This window comes from Pseudopipra pipra, chromosome 14, assembly GCF_036250125.1.
Source record: "Pseudopipra pipra isolate bDixPip1 chromosome 14, bDixPip1.hap1, whole genome shotgun sequence".
In the NCBI taxonomy this organism is placed as follows: Eukaryota; Metazoa; Chordata; class Aves; order Passeriformes; family Pipridae; genus Pseudopipra; species Pseudopipra pipra.
The window spans coordinates 10,381,860-10,394,995 of record NC_087562.1 but is presented as its reverse complement, the minus strand read 5'-3'; the positions used below and the strand labels follow the sequence as shown (position 1 = coordinate 10,394,995).

At 40.5% G+C, this 13,136-nt stretch overlaps 1 long non-coding RNA gene across 1 annotated transcript in view; it reads left to right on the top strand.

Annotated features, from left to right (window-relative positions):
* Window positions 1-13,136, top strand: part of LOC135422125 (uncharacterized) — a 77,341-nt gene that overhangs the window by 10,965 nt on the left and 53,240 nt on the right. Inside the window, exons 4-5 of the long non-coding RNA XR_010434320.1 lie at window positions 4,288-4,443; window positions 11,558-11,724. This is a non-coding gene — a long non-coding RNA (uncharacterized LOC135422125). The remainder of the gene's footprint in view (window positions 1-4,287; window positions 4,444-11,557; window positions 11,725-13,136) is intronic.

The following is a 13,136-nucleotide window of genomic DNA, read 5'->3' as shown; positions in this document are numbered from 1 at the left end:
TTCACCTACAACCATCTCTCAGGGGAATGTCAGAAATAAAATACACAAAAATCTGGATTCACTAATCTTGTGCTCCCCGGGACTTCAGGTCATCTAATACCTTGATGAAACAGAGTAGCTCAAACAAAAGTGCTTCCTCTGGGATGTAGATATCTATAGCAATGGACTTTTCCCAGAGCTATTGGAAGATCAATGAACTAACAGCTGTGGGATATGATGTACTGAGAGCAGCTTCATGGGAGAGACTTGTGGCTTTCAGTGATTATAGAATATGCTAGATATCAGACCAGAGAGATTAAATAATATGTTTGTTACTTAATGGGAACTTAACCACAATGTTAAAGGAAGGCATCATTTTTGCAATCTTACATGGTATAGATTCTTCAAACACTTCACAAGAAGACCTGGTAGTGAATCTGTGCAGTTCTGGTTGAGGTGAGCATTAAGTACAACAGAGGATGAAGCATGGGAAAACACACTAGAAACAGGCTTCATTAGTAAGATTATTTTTTTTCCATGTTTGTCTTCTGATTTAAAGTAAAACCTTCTGTAAAAGCCATGTACGAGGAAAAACCCAAAATTCAGCTTTTCGTGTCATTGCCGGTTTGCTGCCAGGAATACAAATCAAAGACTTGGCACCTTAATTTTCCCCTTTAATTTATAATTGTAGTCTGCTTGAGCCATATGTGCATGCAGGGCATTCCACATGCAACTTCTCCTGCAGGGAAATAACCTTTTGCTTTCAAGCAGTCACTGAAGGGAAGTTCAGTGTGTCACCCCCAGAGAGCAGGGCAGGGTGCTCCCCACAGTCCTTGGGGCTCAGTGTTCAGCCTGGCTTCCCACCAGAGCTGGGCTGGGTGGAGGAAAGGGAGCCCACACTCGTGCCATGTCCCCCCCCTTCAAATTTCATGAGCAGGAAGTTTAGAGCAGGAAGGATGGAAGCAAGCAGGGTTGGACTGAGTTGGCTTACCCAAGGTAAGTGCTGTTGTCTATGTCTTGGGAAAAGAGTGGATTCCACATCTTGTGCAGAAGAGATCAGAAGAGGGAGATGGGCTAGAGGGGCTTGTGCCTTTCTTTAGGAGGGAAGATGGTGGGAGTGCAGAGGGACTCAGCCGAGAGTTGGGCAAGGGGAGCAGGCATCTCTCTGGGTGCTGGTGGAGTAAGAGAAGGAAAGTCTCAAAGGGGCTGGGGATCATGGCTTCATATCCCAGGCACAGGGCAGCTCAGTTCTTGCCTGCACACCTTTTAACTGTCATCACTGGGCTTTGAATTTCTCAGCATCAGCGACCTTAGCAGGAGAAGGGAAGCAGCTTGGAGATTTGAGAGAGCTCACAACCCACCCTGGAGCACTACACACCTGCCCAGGCTCCTGCACCCCTGTGTGGAGTGTTGCTGCTGCCTGTGGTAAATACAGAACATACTGGTTTGCTTCTCATCTGTTAGGAGGGGAAATTAACTTTTGACTGTGGTGCTGGAAAACTTTGAGCAGCCCATGACATACAATCTTCTCAGTTAATAGGTGGAAACAAAAGTGGTTTTACTCTCCTAAATGATGCCCCCAGAGGTCTGTGTGCCTCTGACAATGTAATTAAAGCTGAATGGCCACCAGTAAAAACTGACTTTCAGGAACTGTAAGTAACATGATGGCTGGGGCTAATCTTTAGTCTTGCCACAATTCTTATATGGGGTCTCATCCATTTGAACAGCTACAAGAGCATCTTCATGTTCATATTAAGATATAATATGCGACCTACTCCCCCACCTTTGTCCTTCAACATTCTCCCCCACTTTGTTGTCTTGGAGGATGAAATAGCAGCTGAAATATTGCTTCTATAGTTAATATACCTGGCTACAAATATGGCAGTAGCCTATAATTTAATTTAGGAAAATTAGAAGGCTATTTCTGACCCAGCAACATTAGAAATTGAAGTCTATTTGTCACCTGCAAACACAGAGCTCAGACAGCAACAGTGCAAACTTCTTCATATTGGTCCCTAGGGTGATACTAATGTTGGCTGGGAGGAAGATAATTCATTTTGTGGACCCTGTTTCAGAGCAAAGATTACCTACTGTGCTTAATTGTGTGCCTGGTAAGGAGGACATTGTATGGCTGGGAACAGTGTTGATGTTGATACACCTGTGATCCCAGGACAGAGTTTCAGCTTGCTTTCAAGCTGAAGAATTGGCACTCATAGTTCTAGCAGAAAACGAGAACAAATACCAAACCCCCATCCCCCCAGCACTGCAATCAAAGAGTTGTCCAGTCCTCAGGTGTGATGTCAGTATGTACTACCAAACCACTATGGGCATTTCACCTGCTACCTTGTAACAGACTTGTAATAACATGTACCAAGCTGTAATTTGCTCATTAAAAGCATCTAGAGACAGTTAATTTACCAATTTTTTTTTTAATGAACTAAACACGGATTTATCTACTTAGAAATTGGTGTGTATTATTACTTGCTCTTTCCAAATTCTGGTTCAAAGAGCCACTGTTTTACTAAGAATTAAATACAGCTATTGAGTTTTGTACTTGTTTTTGTGGTTAAGAGCATGTGTAATTAGCAAACATTACATTGTGGTACAGTGTATTTTGTTGGTAGAATTGTGGATGCGTTTTTCTGATGCATCTTTGCAGGTGTAATTCACTTATCTTTCAAAAAAATCATCAATAGAAGTATTTGTAACTGCCCCCTTCTCCATGTACTGACACAGTGCACTGTGGATGCCCCAGCTCTGGAAGTCTTCAAGGCTGGGTTGGACAAGCCTTTGAGCAACCTGGTCTAGTGAAAGTGTCCCTGGCAGGGGGGTGGAATGAGATGATCTCTAAGGTCCCTTCCAACCCAAGCCACTCTGGTCTATGACTCCAGATTCTGGCCCTATGAAAAACTGTTTTGCTTTACAGTTTTCAGGCCTGTAGGCTGCTGTCATTCAGGAAATACCAACATCTATTCAATTTCTTGGAATCTGTCAGCTTTGGGTATTGGTACTTTTAAGATTGTGTACTTGCTCAACTTCAGCTCAACTTTTGAGTGTTTCAAATCCTTTTAAGCATAGACTGATTAAAATAATTTAAAACTAGTACTGTATTTGTTCAACAGTTTTGTGAGTGAATAAACAAAGGAAAGGATTGCATCTTTATTAGCATGGTGAAGAATACTGCTTCTGTGGTCTGCGTGTTGTGATGATGATTTGACTTTCTTGGAGTATAGCTTTTCAGAATTTCTTGCAGTTTGGGTGATACAGACAAAGTTTACAACTCAGCTGTTGCAAGGCTGAGTGTTGTCCAGTTTCAAATGACCTGTAGCCGGCCTTGTGTTTCTGTTTTGCTAAATGAAAAAGCTTTCGCCAACTTTTTCATTGCAACTGAGTAAATTGCCAAAGTAGTAATTAGGCTGAGGTTGGATCCCGTTCTCTGACTTATAGCATTGCCTCACAGAGAAGGCAGCAAGGGAATTATTTACCTTTTAATTGTAGTTCTCTGAAGGTGGGAGTCTCTATGGATTGATGCTCAGGGGGTCTCAGCTGTTGTGACCTTGGGTACTGAATGACTAGATTAAATGGTAAAGTTTAGAACTGGTCATAATGAGTTAGTACAAAAAGATGCCTTAAGGGGTCTATATGGCATATCATAGCCCCTAACTCCCAAATCCTTTTCAGACTAATTATAATAATTAGAACTTAAATAGGAATAAAACCCCAGCTCTCAGGGGGAGGTGGGAGGATGAGTGTGGCTCTAATAGCGGACACCATGCTCAGAGAACTCAATTATAAGCAAGTAATTTTCTTCTCTCCAAAAGGTAATTGGCCTCTTCCACATCTCTTTTCTCACAGATGATGGGGGAGAATTGCATGGAGAGGGTGCTTGCTGCCAGTAGGATCCAGGATTGCTGGTTAACGTGCAGAAATGAAAACCAGCAATGGCCTTAATATCCTCTTGGACTAAAAAGAAATGTCCTGAACACTACAAAATGCCCAGTAGGACACATGGAAAAAAACATTAGGGTACAGTAGATGGATGTATTGCAAGCATGTTGTCTTCATTGCCCTGGAGTTAGATGACTTCCATACAAATCCAGAACAGGAGCAACTCTTAAAGCTTGTTGTTGCATTTCAATATCCCATTATTGAGACCATCCCACAAATAGGGTTATAATTTGGCTACATATTCCTCTGAGAGTGCCAGTAGTGGCCAGTTAGTTCAAATGTGGCAGCAAATTCATTATAAGCAGTACAGCTTAGGTTTTGCATTTTTAACACACACAGCTAAATTCCACTTTTTTACAGTTTTAGTTGAGGACCTTCACTGTAAGGTGTTGCCAAGAAAAGAAGCTGCAAGGATAAATCTGTATACCCCTCTCCTGCTGCTGTTTTTCCTTCTCTGGCCAGGCCACCCCAAGCAGCTCTCCAGCCTGGCAGATGTACAACTTCTGAAGGATCTAAGTGAGTAGAGGTTTGCTCCTGCAAAATTCAAAAATATTCTGCTGATATTCAGTTAAGTTTGAGTGGGTTCTGACCCTTCAGAGTGTTTGGGACCCTTTATAATTCAGGACATTGATTTACTGGGATGCTGACTGCAAATCTCTGCTGTATAGGTTGTGGATAACACCGGTGGAACAAACCTGTGATTGAAGTTATGAAATCATATAATGTCCTGCAGAGGGCAGGTTACTGGCCAGGTTGCTATCCTTAATTTGACACCTTTCTAGTACCTCTGAGATTTGCTTGCAGTTAGTAAAATGCATAAAGTTCTAGAACAGAAACATGTGGCTTTTAGTTTTAAAACATTTTGTAACTGACTGATTTCATCTGACAGTAGTCTCAGCACAGATAGCAATTGTTTACAAAACCAGATGTTTTTATCTCATATTCTATAATTCTTTACAGTCGGGGGAAAATAAATAAACCAGTTTCCCAAAGATGTATCTTTATATAATAACAACAGACTGTCTTCACATTCTGTGTGGTCTCTGCTCTGAGAGTATTAAAACTCTAGATGTCCAAATGTCTACATTTTTAGGGACTTTTCAGACGAGGCAGCAGTCCTTTTCTTCCAGCTGCCTCCAAATCACAAAGTTAGTGCTCACGCACATTTCTGTCTGCAGTGCATTTAAGGATGTACCTGAAAGTGCAATTACCCCAGGAACCCCTTGGCTGGAAGATAAAACTGATTGTTCTCAACTTTCCAATAATGGGTAGAGAACTGCACAATGCTGTGCATCTGCAATGGACTCTGTATTGCTTCTTGCATCAAATATTGGGAAACTTTTAAATGACAAATCTCCAAATGGTGTTTTTAACCTCATTGGTGTTCAGCATCTGTAAAAGCTGTGGTTGCCATAGTAGCAAGTTGTTGCCTGAGCGATAGTGTTCTCATGATGTCATCAGAAAACAGCCTGTTCCCAGGAATACCTTGAACTCCATATATAAAAGTGCTGCCCTCAGAGTAGTTCAGCACGGAAACAATAAGAAATGCATGTTTTTATATTGTTATGAAATACCTCTTTTCTGTGTCTGGCACATCTTGACATCTGTGGTGGAATTTTTAAAGAAAACAGTAGAATTGCTTTGAACTTGTTGAAAAAGGGTTATTATGTAAAATGTGTATCTGACAGTGAGTGTTTTTTACATCAACCACAATGGTTATGTGCCTGTCCTATAGGCTGGCTATTGTTTAACTGTAGTGTTTCATTCTATGTTGCAAGGTTCATAGGAGTTTCTTAACTCCATTCCTGAAAGAACCCCAAGTTTAAAGCTTAGTGATGGTTTATTCTTTTCTGTTCTCAGCACTTGACAAAGAGTGCCCTTTTCCTTGACATATATTTCTATATAGAAATAATAGGCACTCTATGAATTGTCTCTTTTTTCTGGGCTAAATTCATATGTGGTAAGTAGCAGCTCTGAGATGGAGGATCTGAGATAGCACACACTGCTGTGGGAGTGGCAGCAAGGGAAGTTGCTGTGGTCCTCTGTACTGTACAGTGAATTTCTGCATGTCCTCATCTTATATCAAGAAGTTTTGAGTAGAATGAGTCATGTGACTGCATTTACAGCTTTTTCTACTGCATAGCCATGCATCCAGGAGCCTTTACATGGCCCACACACATATGTAGAGTGACCGAGCATCTCACCTGGACCATGAGAGTGTTCACTGGGACTGTTGCTTTCTGGCTAACTGTACCAGCTCTGGTTGGGATAACAGAGCAGGTGTGTACTGGCACAGCTACTTCTCATGCCATGAGACACCTGCTCTGTTGTTAACCTGGCAGGTCAGTCTATTCTAGTGTAGGGCAGAACTCTTGAGGGGTCCAGCCCCCCATGTTTAGGCTGAAGAACCCAGTCAATTCTTGGTCTCTCTGAAACTACTAATATTGTATCAAAAGATCAGGTATATGCTGCAAAGATATTGATTTAATCTTTGGAATAAATTATTTACTTTGTTGTGGGGATGGTGGGACATTGTCCCAAGCTGCCCAGAGAAGCTGTGGGTGCCCCATACCAGGAGGTGTTCAAGGACAGTTTGGATGGGGCCTAGAGCAACCTGATCTAGTGGAAGGTGTCCCTGCACATGGCAGAGGGGTTAGAACTAGGTGATCTTTGAGGTCCCTTCCAACCGAAGGCATCCTATGATTCATTTTAAAATACACTTTAAATTAAGCTTTTGAAGACAACAGAGATTGAGCTATGTAGATGGAGAAACGTAGTGTTTGTGAGGGAATGTTTGCACTGGGTATGTTTCACTCTAAGTCAAACAAAATATTTTGCAGAATCTGTTGTATTTATTATTGACCTCACTGCCCCTTATAAAATAGAAAGGATTATTTTCTGCAACTGAAGGTTAGGTTTGTTTGTTTGTTTGTTTTTAAACAAATAGCTGTTAAAATTGTGTGATGTTAATGAAGAATAAAAAGATTCTTCCAGCCTCTTCTTTCTTCCAGAAAAAAAATGCTAATTGGCCTGTTCTGCTTTTTAATAGCGGCATTTATTACCTATTGAGGCAAATAAGTTTGTTTAATTCCCATTTACTTTTATTCCCTTGGAAGGATAGTTCATTTATATTTCATTTCATGTAGGACACTCTGGACTTGAGCTGTCTTGTAGCAGAGAGAGCTGGAGAATGGAGCAACAACTGTATTATTGAAGAGCTCCATAGCCACAGACTGGGAAAAGCATGATCGGATGTGATTTTCAGAACAGATGCCCAAGCAGAGTTGGCAGTTAATTAAAAGCACTATGTACTTAATGATTAACTAATCACAGCGTGATGGCATTCAACGGAGATGCAAGAAACTTCTCTGCTGGATTCAACAGAGAAACTCCTAATGTCTGCCTTCAGGGTACCGTACTTACAGCCGTTTGCTTTTGCATTACCAGCAGAGACAACATGAGCAGTTAGTCTGGCAAATTTCATTAAGCATTGCTTAGCTAAAACTTTAAAACCAGAAAAGATGAGCTTAGTCAATACTGTATCAGCTCTACCTACAGCATAGCATGTCTTTAGCAAAGGTATTTCACAGCCATATTGTCAAACAAATGATTGCAAAGCACTATGAGCATTTAATCATGTTTCACAAGGAAGACATAGTAAGTATTATTTCCATTCTACCAATGAGTAAATAAGGGGCAGAGATGTTACATGACAATTGATATGTCTGTAAACAACAACCTGGAAAGGTCTGGATTTTCATCAGCAGATATTTATTTTCTTTGCAGTAGAATTACAAAATCATGCTTATAGAGTAACACCTATTCACTTCAAGGTTATCTTACTCTCTCCATTTTTTTTTATTTGCTTGTTTGTGTTTTTTGTTTGTTTGTTTTTTTAAGATTTACCCTCATGTATTCATTTCTTTTGCACAGGACGTGACACTTTTTTTTGCCTAAATTTATGTACAGCACCTAGCAACATAAGATGCTGTGGTGTGACAACACAAATAATTAAGATATTGCATTTCTGCATTTCATAGATTGTGATCATAGAAAACCCAGTTATGTGCAAAATGTGATGCAGAAAGCCAAGGCATTTTCAACCCAATTAGAAAGCAAATTTCTAGGAAATCTCTGGGGTGATTGCTTTTTTGTCACAATTCTGCTTCATGGTGTGGATGCAGTCCAGACAATTAGAGATAGAAATGACAGTGGATTTAAAAAAAAAAAAAAAACAGTTCGAATTCAGTGATGATACTGAAGAGAACATTTTAAAATTATTGTTACAGATTGCCAAAGATAATTGTTCCTGTGTGAGCATGTTTGGCAATATAAAATGGCTACTTCTTCCAGCAGTGAAGTGCTCTGCCTGCACGTAAGGATGTCTGGGTCATACTCCTGACTTGTGTAGGCTGTGAGTGTAGGATATTCAGCCTCTATCCTCTTTCTTCTCAAATTTGTGGGTAGCAGTATCTAATATGGGAAGAAATGCTTGGAGTAATTAAACATGTACACTGTGCACAAGAGATTCTTGGCTAGAACAGGCTATCTCACCCAACACCAAGGCAAATTGGGACTTATTCTCTTGATACAGTTTGAAGATCATTTACTTCTTTGCAGTCAGATCTAATTGAGGGAAAAAATAGCATTTATTACCTCCAGTGTCCCTTTTGCCATGGCCAGCTGGTGTGCACATACTGTGCTTCAGTGTGAAATCAGCTTTTCCCAAAGCAGAGCTTTTGGAAGAATAAGCAACCAGCTTTTCTCTTTCAGGAAATAGGTAGAATAATAAGACTGACTGGTTGCCCCTGTGGTGGCAGCAACCATTCTGCCCGTGTTCCCGTCAAGCGGGATCTGTGCCCCTTCATCACCCTGATAATCCCTTTTGCTGTCATTCCCCAGTGTTGCTGCTCTGACTGCCCAGTCTCCAGCAAAACAGATGAGCAGTGAGCTACAGGCCAGGCGCAGAAGGTAAAGGTGTCAAGTAGAGGTCCAGTCTCTTGGTGTCTGACGAAAGCCAGGATGTCCTTCTCTGGATCCTCATGGCACTGCTGCACTTTTCTGGTGCTGCTGCAGACAGGACAAATTTGTTCTGCTCTGCGTGCCACCTCGTGGCTGCTGGCATGTAACTCTGCAGAGCTGAGACCCTATCCCGGGGATTTTCATGTGCTGAGTGGAAGACATGGACAGAGCAGCCCAAGCATTGTTGATTGCCTGAAAAGGTGAAGCACTTGTTAAATTCCCTCATCCTTCTGTTTCAGGTCCCTTGTTGCACTGTGGAGAAGCCAATGCAAAGTACCTAAAAGTAAAGATGATTTTAGGATAGTCATTACTAAAGTCAAGTTGTTTCCAGACCCCTCTCAGAAGAGGGGAGTCCCCAGGGCTGCAAGGCTGTAGCACAGCTATGGGGCTCAGAGGTGGGAACACTGCAGGACTTGTGCTGCAGTGCGTGAATCTCCAGATTTTGACACCTCTTTTAAAAAGGGGTAATAGCTGTTTTTCCCCATCCAGGTAGTTGTTTTTCTATGAAGAAAGACATCAGCAGAGATTGACCTGCAATGAGCTTGCCAAGAGAAGTTGTCTGTCTCTATTAAGAAAGCAAAATAATAGCTGCTGACCGAGTTAGAGGCAAGAAGGAAATCAAATATTGGCACAAACTGATCTGACAGTACACCTTCTTTGCTGCTCTGAGAGGAAGAAAGAATTAAAAAAAGTGTTGCTAAAGTGAATGTGCTTGTGCTTTCCACATATAAGAAGAATATAATGTCCTTGTTTTCAAGGTAGAAAAACAAAGGGAATAAGTGCAACACGAGCAAAGCATGAAGTGGCTCCTCTCCATGGTAACATGTTACATCAGTAACATCTTTTTTTGTGGTAAGGCATATAGGAAGCTCTTAAGCCACACAGGAAGAAAGCATCTTGACTAGCTCTCTAAAATAAACAACCAAGTACACCACAGATGAGAGATACTTCAAATTGTACTTGGGTTGTGGGATGTTACTTTGGTATCATAACGGTCTTGTGCCAACATATCAGAACTTTCCATTGTCATCAGAGGGACTTTTAACCTTTTTCTTTTTTTCTTTAACAGAATCCTAAAACCAAGATTAGTCTAGAAAAGGCAATTCATTGAAAAGGCCATTTTTTTAACGGGAACAACAGTAATATAGTCCCTGTTACAGTATCCTGGGTGCAGAGGAGGCTGACCTTTCTTACAGGTTGGCAGTATAAAGCTGAGAGCAATGGGAAAAGCCAAGAAAGGAAAATCTTTCTCTTGTTTCAGATTTCTCTGTTAAGATTCTCCTGTATATTTTCAGTCACTTCAGGACAAAACCCCAGAAAAAGATGCCAAAAAACAATGAGATCAGAAAGAATGGCTCGTGATGGCTGAAGCACTGAGTCGCTCTGTGGGAAGAGACAGCCCCAGTCACATGAGCTCAGCTATCAAGTCCTGATGTCTGTCAGAAAAGACTCTGATAGTGTTTTCTGATCCCTTCCCTTGTATCTACTTGACAATGTCCCTTCCAAGAAGAACAAGCTAGCAGGAGGAGAGGATCAATGAGAGAGTGAGTGGTGTTCTTGCTGATAGTTCAGTGTTTGTATGTGTGTCCATCTGAGGGTGAGTTCTCCTCTTTCTCTGTCACTGCATGAGACAGAGAATAGTGCTGGTTCATGCTCTGGCAGGAGCATTGATGAAAAACCAGCGTTTGCCAAATGGAGAAATTATAAAAGCCACCAAAGCAACAACAAAAAAAAGAAGTAGAAGTTAATATCTTCAAATACTGGAGAATAAGAAAAATTTGAGGTTTTTTTTATTTTTAAATGCTAGAGACTCAGATGAAAAGATTGCTTGCAGTTAAAGCACCAAGATGGGATGCAGGTAGCTGACTTTCACCTGCTGAAGAAAGGCTACTTTGTAGAATTGTTAGAATGAGAAAATTCATTGAGATCTGACCTTCAGCATACAACCCTTACTTTCTAAATTGCTTTTTAATGTTGTGAACCACTGAATGATAAAAATAATTTCTCATTATGTTTGTCTCATTTCTATGTTACTCTGAGTTTATTAAAATGTCAGGGTTTTTTAAAATAGAAAGAATTTCTAGATGAAACTTTATATTAGAACTTTATATTTGAATTTTTTGTAAAGGAAGATGATAACAATGTGTAAATATATTGAATTTCAAATTTCATATTTAGCAGGTATTGTCCTTTTGTGAAAATCAGTGAAAACACCAACTAAATAAATTTTCCAAAGCCTGATCCTGTGTTATTTCCACTTGCTTCAACAACTATCCACCCTTTATTAAGACCAGCCTATAACTTGCAAAGCAGGGTAGTGGGGTAGTTCTTCTGTGAAGAGATATGTACACTTTTTGATGTGCCATGTGTGGTTCATTGTAGTTTTTCTACTTCCTTACAAAAGAAAAAGCACTGTATTTTAGAATAGGTATGCATTAGCTAATGAAAAGGTTCAGAAAATATGGCTCAGAGCAGCACAATAGCACTCCCTCCCATTTTTATGCAATCAAAACAGATTCACAAAGGACATGCTACTTGGAAAAACAAGCCCTGAGATCAATCAGTTGGTTCTGCTTGTTGCTATGTAAACTTCTTGCTTAATTTGCAGCATCCAGAAGCTTAGAGGATGAATTGACCTTGTACAAACTTAGCCAACCTCAGCAATCTCCCGCCAGATGTGCGCTTCATTATTTAGGTGATACCACACTGTCAGACTCCTTCTGAAATGAAGTGGACATGCCAATGCAGCGTCTGGTCCTCAGATCCTTAGCTCCTGTAAGTAGAAAACACTGTACAGACGGAGAGCTGATTCCATGTACTCCAGGGAGACTCACGTGGGTTTGAAATGTTAATCGATGCAGTTCAGAGCTCTCTAAAAGTTCTGTCCTGAAAGTGGTAGAACTTTAAAACTTCTGAGCTACTTCATGTCTCCATTCTAAATGTGTGTTTATAATGTGTTTCAGAGTTGAGGATTTCAAGTATTTATATAGGTTTTATAGCCAATAACCCTTAGTTATTTCCATTTTTATACTACACTTTAAATGTATTTGATTTCAAATATTTGCACATTTATAGTTGCAAGAAATTGTGTGCCATCATATAAATTAGACTTCTACACCTTTCCTTCTGTGTTTTTTATTTGGCTTTTTTAAGAATTGTTTGTTTTGGGTTTAGTTTAGGGGATTTCCTATTATGATTTTGTTTCAAGGAACTGGCATCACTGTCACATTGAACACCTGTGAGACCCCCTCTGTGAGAGGAAAATTGAGCAAGTGAGTCCCCAGGACTCAACATTTCCTCCTTTGTTCAGCAGGTTCAGGCCACTGGGAGGAAAGGCATTGCAGAGCTGTGGTCCCCTCATTAAATGTCCTGGTTAGGACATAACTGGTGCCCAGCTACTCTGGAGATATATGATAGCTACTGAAAGGAACTGGATGGAGTGACCAGTAAAATTTGAGGCTTTCTATTTCCAGAGTGGGCAGTGAAAATGGCACAGCAGGCTCTGGGAGATCCACAAAGCAGCAAAAGTGAGCAGAGGCACCTTGGAGAGCAGCCTGCTCCAAGAAGAGAATAAGCAGAAATAGCTCAGCTGAATCAGTGCAAGCCATGCAATGAGTGGATTTCAAAAGAGCAGTTTAAAAAGCGTGCTGACTCTTGCAGAGAGAAAGGGGGACTTGTAACAACATTGATTTTCCACCTAACTTGATGGTTGGTTGTGAGTTTTACTTTCTAAATAAACATGTGCTTGGGGGCAAGAAGATGGCAGTCCTCCTCTGAACCCAATCTCTCTTTTTTTAGGAGACAGCTTAAGAATTTCACACCTCACTTAGTGCCAAATTTAATTTAATATTTTTTTATAAAGATTACTTGCACAGTGTGGAGGCATTTGGTTTAAGCAGGGTCTGAAAGCTTCTGAGCCTTCAGAAGTGTGCAGCAGAGCATGCCAAATTAAGCTGGTTTTCTAAGCACAAGCAGTTTCTTTGATTTTCATTTATTTATTCATGTGTAATTATTTAAAATTACATATGCACCTAAAAGAAAATTCTCTGAATTCATGGGGAAAAGGACCATTTAAGCTTTACAAGGATGCACAATACTGTGACAGTTAGCTGAATGGGAGTCCTTCTAATGGTGTGAGGGTTATTTTATGCAGTACTTTTGCAGGGGAGGAGTTTACTTCATTAACT